The 9,288-nt window shown below is 39.5% G+C and overlaps 2 protein-coding genes across 2 annotated transcripts in view; one reads left to right on the top strand and one right to left on the bottom strand.

The window, feature by feature from the left end:
- LOC137017289 (immunoglobulin lambda-1 light chain-like) overlaps window positions 1-9,288 on the bottom strand; it is a 101,476-nt gene that overhangs the window by 41,136 nt on the left and 51,052 nt on the right. The window lies entirely within an intron of this gene.
- The window catches only part of LOC137017287 (immunoglobulin lambda-1 light chain-like), a 43,801-nt gene that overhangs the window by 15,662 nt on the left and 18,851 nt on the right, over window positions 1-9,288 (top strand). The gene's annotated exons all lie outside the window — the stretch shown is intronic.

Genomic DNA, 9,288 nt, shown 5'->3' with positions numbered 1-9,288 from the left:
TTTGAGTTTAGTGGAGAGATGAAGAGAATAAGAGAGATGGAGAAACTCATATATGAGGAAGAGAAACTCTGAAAGAGGGAGGATCACTAGAGTTCAGCCAATCATTTCATCCTCCTGATCAAACAGAGAGTGATTTAATATTCTTACTTAATATATGAGGGGGAAATCATGTTTCCTCTATAAATGAATATTATAGTTCAATGACAATTCTCTAATAAGTGATATATAAACTGTCTGTATTAACATGGATAATCTGCTACATTCAAACACATCAGTGAACAGCAGATGATACTGAATGTGTTTCTTAATGAAATGAACTTGACTGTATTTTGTCTCTCTTCACTTCAGCTGAGATTCCTGGTTATCTGCATTAGTCAAACTGATCTGCTCTTCTGACAGAACGATTACATGATTCTTGAACAGATTCAACTGTCAACTATTAGCTGTTAGAGGATATGTGTGATGAATGAACATGATGTTTAACCATTCTTGTGTATTTGATCAGATTTCAAATGTTTATTTCAAAACTAGTGTTACTGCTAGAGAAGATCATCTGTGAAGATCAGAGATGAATGTCTGAATATGGTGGAGAGATGAATTACACAGATGGAGACGATCACATGACTGATAATGAACTAGAGAGTTAGTGACAGATGCAGAAATGACTATTATTTGATACAGTAAAGTTACGATCTAAACTATAATGATCAAAATGCTCCTGATGGCCTGACATTCATGTGAATATGGTGTGAAGTTGATGCTGAAGTTTGTCTTCTGCAGACGCAGTGAGCTGTGGAGATTTTCTTCAGGACAGGAAGTTCAGTCGTGACACACAGGAAACACCTGCTGTTATAATCCGCTCCATGCAAATGATCAGTTTCTCTGTCTCTTTTCATCTGTTCATCCAACCAGACAAGAGTGTTAACAACAAATAATCTTCATCTGTACATGAACAATAATAAAAGAGCAATAAAATGAATGAAAAATACTGGCAAAGTGACACTCATCTATGACGGGTTTTGATTATTTCTGAACATCAGAAGCTTATCAATCTTTTGTTTTTGTTACTTGAGTTATTTTAATGAAGAAGAAACTCTTTTGTAAAGCAAACCTCTTACAGAAGGAAGATTCAATCCAGTATGTTTGAGACTCAAAAACCATTGATAATAATGGAGTTTATGCAAATATGTTAATCTGTCAATCACTCAGTGATGTTTCTGATGATGTGTGTGATGATGAATGATGATGTCACTGAGGCTCCTCCCTCTTCAGTCTCTTATGGCTCATCTCGGATCGCTCTGCTCTGTTCAGTCGGCTCACATCACACACTCACATCATGCTGTCAGTCTTCATCATCCTCTTCATCACTCTGTCATGTAAGACGTCACTAGACTGCAGTTAAAGATGCACTTCTGATATGATCATGAATATGTCATACGTGAGTATTGAGTCTCATTAATGGTGTGTTTATTCTGCAGGTGTCAGTGGAGTGACTGTAGTGACTTAGTCCATTAATCACAGTCAATAAAGGACAAACAGCTACACTGGACTGTAACACAGGCAGCTCTACTGATGGTGGACGCTGGTATAAACAGGTCGCAGAAGGAACGCCTCAGTTTGTTTTAAACTCGTACCACAGCTGGAGCTCGCCTAAATATGGATCTGGATTCTCCTCTCCTAAATTTACAGTATCTTATCCGTCCAAGTCTGACTGTCATCTGTCAATCAATAATGTGGATGTTGGTGATTCTGCAGTGTATTATTGCAGCACATGGGACGACTCTGCTAAAGAGTTCGTATCACAGTGATTCACAGCATGACAAAAACCTCCTCACTGCTCACATTTACTTCTGCTTTTCCACACATCTCACATGTTCTTGAATTCAATGTGCAATATGGGTAGCTTGTACAGTTTACAGTTAGTATATTTACATCTTTTTTTTTAAGCGTTTACCCACACTTAAAGTTCTTTTTCTAAACTCTTAACACTGCAACAACCTACTGTACATCACACAATTAGCCAAATAGTTCATTTTCTGCCCAAAACCATATTTTTGTTACAGTTTTTTTCAACACACAAAATCTTTACTTTCACACAATTTCTGCATTGGAACCACACACCAAATACACGAATGCACTGCCTTCAACTCAGTTTTCAATTTCATAAAACACTTTTTGCAAAACACAACACACAATTTTTCTCTCTGCTCCTCTGTGTTGTTTTCAAAACTCTTCACACAGTCAGCGAAACAGAAGTCAATGCAGACCAAACTGTGAACCATTTTTCATTGCTTTCAGACAAAATGCATTCAGTGACCACACTTTTCAAAATTCAGGAACTCTTTTCCCATTTGTGCTCCACAACATGCAAAATACTATGTATTTCCAGCACATTTTTCTAATGCTAACACACTGCATTCAAAATTATTAAAAACACATTCAAAACAGAATGATGGCAAATTCCAAGCATTTATGCAGTAATTATTTTAAAATATTCTCAATTCATAGCCAAGAATTTAAAAAATAATCATTACATACTAATTGCAATTTTAGCTGAAATTCCACCCAGGTGTGCTGCCTTAGTCTCATTACCATGATTTAGTATAAAAGGAGATAGTTTGGAACAGAATTTGTTGGCCAGTACTGTAGGATCCAAAGGTTACCCGCGAGAGGAGGGAGAGAATCTTTTCTGATGCGCCAGAAATTGCCATTGTGGATATGGTAATTGGCAATAAAACTGCGGGAAATTTGGGAGAGAGTGCTGGCAGACAATGGTACTTTTGTAAATGTGAATATGGTTAGCCCAACAACAATCGCCAGAGTCCTAGAGAAACATAAAATAAGGATGAAGCAACTGTGCACTGTACCCTTTGAGAGAAACAGTGAACGTGTGAAAGAACTCCGGTATCAATATGTCCAGGTAAGATGTCTGTTCAGTAACCAAACAGGGTACATACACATTGATGCACAATGTCAATTACTGTGAAACTGTTTGCAATGTAGAGGGTAATGGAGATGGAAGCCAGATGAACTCCACATACTTTTATCTGTGTGGTTGAAGCTGGATTCAACCTGGCAAAAACATGATGCAGGGGAAGAAATGTAATTGGACAGAGGGTGACTGTGGAGGTCCCAGGCCAAAGGGGAGCTAACATCACGATGTGTGCAGCAATGTCCAATGAAAATTTGCTGTTACACAAACCACTCATTGGCCCCTACAATACAGAGAGGCTCATTTAGTTTCTAAATGACCTACATATTTGACTTATGCCAGCCAAGGAGAGAAGCCAAAGGGCATCAAACTTCATTGTTGTGTGGGATAATGTGGCATTCCATTACTCTGCTGCAGTCAGAGTGGTTTGCGGCACATCCCAGGATGTCAGTATTATACCTGCCTCCATAATCCCCTTTCTTAAACCCCATAGAGGAGTTATTTTCTGCGTGGAGGTGGAAGGTTTATGACCACCATCCACATGACCAGATGACTTTACTGGAGGCAATGAATGCGGGGTGTGGAGACATTTCTCCTGAAGACTGCCAGGGATGGATTAGACATTCCAGGAGGTACTTTCCAAGATGCATTGCCAGAGACGACATCAGATGTGATGTTGATGAGAACTTGTGGCCAAATGCAAGAGAGAGAGCAGATTAGAACCATCACTGTAATTTACTATAATGAACAACTACACATGTTGTTACAGTAATGTGTAGAATGTATTGTATTTATTCTTTTTTTATTATCATTTCAGCCCTGGAGTTTTTTTCCCTCTTTTTTCAAGTATAAAACCGGCAAAACCCCATCACCACCTCCAGGCCGGCAAAACCCCATCACCACCTCCATGCGGTGCCGGCTGGATTCCAACCAACGGTGAGGGTCTTTGACATCAAATGAAGCGACCCACCGGCCAAAGTATTTCTGTGTCGCATCTATGGCAATGTCACATCAACATTTGGATCAAGCTAGGGCGTCCCCTGGAGGCAACACGCGTCGTCCTCACCTAAACGGCGTGAGAAGTGGACGGAGGCTCACACTACCACTTCCGGGTCGAGAACGCTGTGCGCGTCTGTGCTGCCGCTTCGCACCTGGACTGTTTGTTTGTTCTGAAATGTTTTTCTACTGTTCTGTTCGGATTATTTTTGTCAGTATTGGATTACTCAATTTCTCACTGCTGACCTTTAAACTGGACTATTGTCATTTTCAAACTCCTGTTGTCCATGAGCTTGCCGCTGGGCTGCTGCGAGCCCTCTGCCTGCTAATGTCTCCACCACGTTCAGCTCTTCGGTTGGGTGAGTCACCGCTCTCTCAGTCGGTTTCGCTGTTCGTTTAATTGCTTGCTATCTGGGTGTGTTATCTCCTATTTAGTTTGCTGTTCTTGGTGAAGTGGCGTTTCAGGGTCTGGCTAACGTGGTTTTTGCCTGTGATCGGCTCGCATTTGCTTAGTACTATAATGCCTAGGGCAAAACTTTTTCTTTTTCTTTTGTCTCATTTTTTTCACTTCCAAAATGGATATTGGATATTTACCATCGCAGCTAAGGGCCTTGAACTGCCACCCGCGTCTCGATTCTGTGACGTATGAATGCTGCCGGAGTCTAGGGATTCTCCGGCGCCATCAATACATACACCGCTCACGGCGTGTCTTCAGGAGTACCTATTGCTCTAAGCCTAATACTCCTTTGTCCATTTGGACTAATCATAGATCGTCGTCCATGCCCAGACAAGTACCCACCGGCAATACTACACATCGCTCTTTAATTTATCTCACTGATGCCCAACAACGTACCGCTAACTTGAATTCCCTGCATCGTCATTTTGCGCTTCTGAACTGTTGATCAATATCGGACAAAGCCCCTTATCTCAATGACATTATCACTGACAATAAGCTTGACATTTTTCTTCTCACTGAAACTTGGCAAGTTCTGGATCATTTTCTGCAGCTGAATCTTCTCGCACCTGAAGGATATCAATATCTGTCCAGACCTCGTCTGCATATTAAAGGGGGTGGTCTCGCTGTCATTTACCGGGACAATCTCTGTCTCACGCAACTTCATTTTCATGATACCAATTCATTTGAATATATGGTATTAAAAGCTGACTCTCTTATAATTATCCTGCTGTATCGTCCTCCTAAAGCCCTGTCCAACTTTTTTTCTGAACTCAGTGAACTGTTAACCTTTGCCTGTTCATTGTCATTTCCCATTCTCCTGCTTGGTGACTTCAATATTCATGTCGATACTGTTTGTTCTAACACTAATCAATTAATGTCTGTTTTTGAATGTTTTAATCTGACTCAGCATGTTCATTTTCCTACCCATACTCGTGGTCATATCCTCGATCTAATATGTACATCAAGGGTTGATATCTGTTCCATCTCTTCTTCTGATACTGGTATCTCTGATCACAAACTTCTTGATTTTAGCTTAAGTCTGCCTATGCGTAAGAAATGCCTTAAAACTGTTATTTCATACCGCAATCTGAAAGCTATTGATACTGCACCATTATGTACCTCTATCGTTTCTTCAAACCTCTCAGATGTCTTTGATATTTCTTCTCCTTCCATGATATTATCTAACTATCACTCCATAATTTCTGAAATCTTACAGCAGCATGCTCCTATTAAGACCAGAAGTGTCCCTTCCACACACTGTTCTCCTTGGTATACCCCTGAGCTCCGTATTCTCAAAGCTACTGGTAGACGGCTTGAGCATCTCTATAGAAAAACTGGTCTTACTGTACATTATTTAGCCTTTCTCGATCATCTCAAAATATACAAATCTGCTCTTATCTCAGCTCGCTCTAGTTTTGTCTCTGCCACAATTAATAAATCAAGTAACAGGCCAAAAGCATTATTCAATACAATAAATAAGCTCACTAAACCTCCACCTCAAGACTCTTTAGCTGGGTTTTTCTCCTAGGGTTTTTTTTTCCACCCCTGGGAGTCAGCCGACATTGGCTTAATGTAGCACCATCTTGTATATGTTACATATTACCATGCTTGTTTGTACAGCTTATTTTTAACCACTTCTCTTTTTTTTGTGCTTCTAATATGTAAAGCTGCTTTGAAACAATTACCAATTGTAAAAAGCGCTATATAAATAAATTTGACTTGACTTGACTTTAGCTTCTAATGAGCTTTGCTGTTCTTTTCTGGACTATTTGCTTGAAAAGACAGATGCTGTCCACCAATGCTTCTCTACTGATACAAAGCTCAACTATCCACCAAATCTATCCAGTCAAACTCTGTCTTGTTTTACTTTGACAACCCCATCTTCTGTCTCTAAGTTAATTTTGAAATCCAACTCTTCTTCCTGTCAAATTGATCCTGCTCCTACTTCTATTCTGAAACTTTGCCATTCTTACATCTCTGCACCTATCTTTCACTTCATCAATACATCTCTTACCTCTGCTTCATTTCCTCTGCCACTCAAAACTGCTGCAGTTACCCCTGTTCTCAAGAAACCCAGCCTCGACCCCTCTGTTCTATCTAATTACTGTCCTATTTCAAATTTACCCTTCATAGCAAAATTACTGGAAAGCACTGTTGCCTCCCAACTCCAGTCTTTTCTAGTTGAAAATAATCTCTTCGATCCCTTTCAATCTGGTTTTCGCCCCCTCCATAGTACCGAAACTACACTTGTAAAGGTTGTGAATGATCTACTGCTTTCTGCTGATTCTGGTTTTCTGTCTATACTTCTGTTACTTGATCTCAGCTCTGCATTTGACACTGTCTCCTATGAATTGCTTGTTTCTCGTCTCTCTGATTTGGGTATTTCTGGTTCTGCTTTTTCTTGGTTTTCTTCCTATCTCTCTGACAGACAATTTTACATCTCAGTTAAGGATTTTCGATCACTGACTGTCCCCCTGAAGAGAAGTGTTCCCCAGGGATCCGTTCTCAGGCCGTTATTATTCACAATTTACATTATACCACTTGGTCAGATTTTACAACATCACGGTCTTAACTATCATTTTTACGCTGATGACATTCAATTATACTCAATCTGCACACCTACTCTACCTCCCCAAACAGACAAAATCTCTGCTTGTGTTAAAGAAATAAAAAATTGGCTTTATTCAAATTTTCTAAAACTCAACATGGACAAAACTGAGATTATTTTCATTGGAACTCCCTCACTTACTAGCCATATTTCTACAAATCTCACCTGTGAAATAGATGGTTCTCATATCAAAACATCCAATACTGTTAAAAATTTAGGTGTAATCATTGACTCCACCCTTTCCTTTCAGTCTCATATTTCCTCTATAACCAAATCTGCATTCTTTCACCTATGTCGCATTGCCCAACTCCATACGAAGCGAGGAGTCATCAGTGGCCAAGATTGTCATGCGCATTAACAACATATTGAACAATGCTTCTTAGCAACTGAAAAAAACTGTAATGTAACTGTACAAAGTGCCCATATTGTGTTTTGAGTTTACAGTTTTTTACGATTGCTTACACACTAAAATTAAAAATAACACACAATTACTGAAACTCTACACTCAAGGAGCAAAACCTCAGCCCAGATCTGCACAACTATAAGCACATTCTCAGCCTCACACTTTTTGCAAAACACTACACACATTGTTTTGCACAACACTAAGCACACTTCTCTACATTAGACGCAGAAATCAAACATAATGTCACTTCTTTGCCATTTCAAGACACTACTTTCCAAAATACCACCCCTATAAACCAATTGATCAAACACAGCCGTCAGGTGTGCAGACACTTAGGTGCTTAACTGTAAACTCAACAATCAGGTGCAAGTACAATAAAAAGGCAAGAGAGTGAGTTTATGTATCTTCATCAAAATGAAAGGCAATGTTGCAGAAAGAGGGAGAGGGAGAAACATCATTTTGAATGTCCTGGGCCACCGTGGTGTTGACATCATAATATATGTTGCAGTCCTCCACCAGCATGCCAACTTAGACCCTTACAACACGGCCCACATATTCACATTTCAGACAGACTGCACAAAATCATCACAGATGAGATACATTGTCTTATGGGGACAATGTAAATTTCCACCTATCTGCTCTGGTCCAAAACTGGTTTCATTAGCATCCACAATTTTCACTCTAATACATCCCATGCTGTCCCTTCCTTAAACCCATTGAGTTTTTTATTTGTTTGTTTGTTTGTTTGTTTGCTTTTTTGGCATGGAAGGTTTACAATCTCCAGCCCTATGTCAGGATGTGCCTCATTCATGGAGAAGGCCTGACCTAATTGATGCAGGGTGTGTGCAAGGATGAATTCACCTTTCAAGAAGATTCTTCAAAAAGATTCTTCCCTCACTTGCGAGAGAGGACATTGCCTGTGATGTGGATGAAGCGCTATGGCCAGATCCAGCTAGGCGAGGAGATAATGTATAGTATGTTTACTGTAGTATTTTCTGTACAATATTGTCAGTTTTTTCAGATGATTTTTTATGTTTGTTGTTGTTGTTATTTACTGTAATTGTAACCTGTACTGGATACAGTATTTTACATTTGTCTGTTGTTTGCTGAGCTAACAGTGTTATGCACACTACTGTAGTAGCATGACAACTGGGACATGTTTTGTTGTTATTCTCCATGTTGACTGATTTGGGTATATGGAGAGAAATCAATGATATTTTCTCAGTCTGCAGCATTGGTCTTGTGTAGTGTTTGGTGAACTATTGTATAGTTGCACTTTCTCCGTGTACTTCATTTACAGTACTCTAATCACTGAGAATTAGACTTGCTAAAAGTGTTTTAGGTTAGCAACAGCAGTGTGTAACTGGTTCAAAAAGATTAAAGTCATATGAAATGTGTGTGTTTCGTATGGTAACAAAATATTGTTTTTATAAAGTTGTGTATGGTTTTGACAAAAGTGTTCCATTTTGCAAATGATCTGAAGTGTTGTGCTACTTTGGTGTAGGGTTGTATTAATTGTGTGTAGTGTTTTGACAAACCGGGCCCTGTTTTCAAAATTGTGCTTAAGCAATCGTAAAAAACTGTAAGAACATGTAAAAGCAGAAGTGAATGTGAGCAGTGAGGAGGTTTTTGTCATGCTGTGAATCACTGTGATACGAACACATAAGAGCTCTCCCTTGTGCCACAGTAATACACTGCAGAATCACCAACATCCACATTATTGATGATCAGATGATAGTCAAGATCTGACTGAGCTCTAGATGTGAAGCGGCTGGAGGTAAAACCATCTCCATATGTGTCAGGAGAGCTATGTGTACGATAGTATCTCAACACAAACTGAGGAGCTGCATTTGGAGTCTGTTTATACCAGCTGACATAATCATAATCCTTTT

This window comes from Chanodichthys erythropterus, chromosome 3 (assembly GCF_024489055.1).
Source record: "Chanodichthys erythropterus isolate Z2021 chromosome 3, ASM2448905v1, whole genome shotgun sequence".
In the NCBI taxonomy this organism is placed as follows: Eukaryota; Metazoa; Chordata; class Actinopteri; order Cypriniformes; family Xenocyprididae; genus Chanodichthys; species Chanodichthys erythropterus.
Note: the sequence above shows the minus strand (reverse complement) of the source record. Positions and strands in the feature narration are given on the sequence as shown.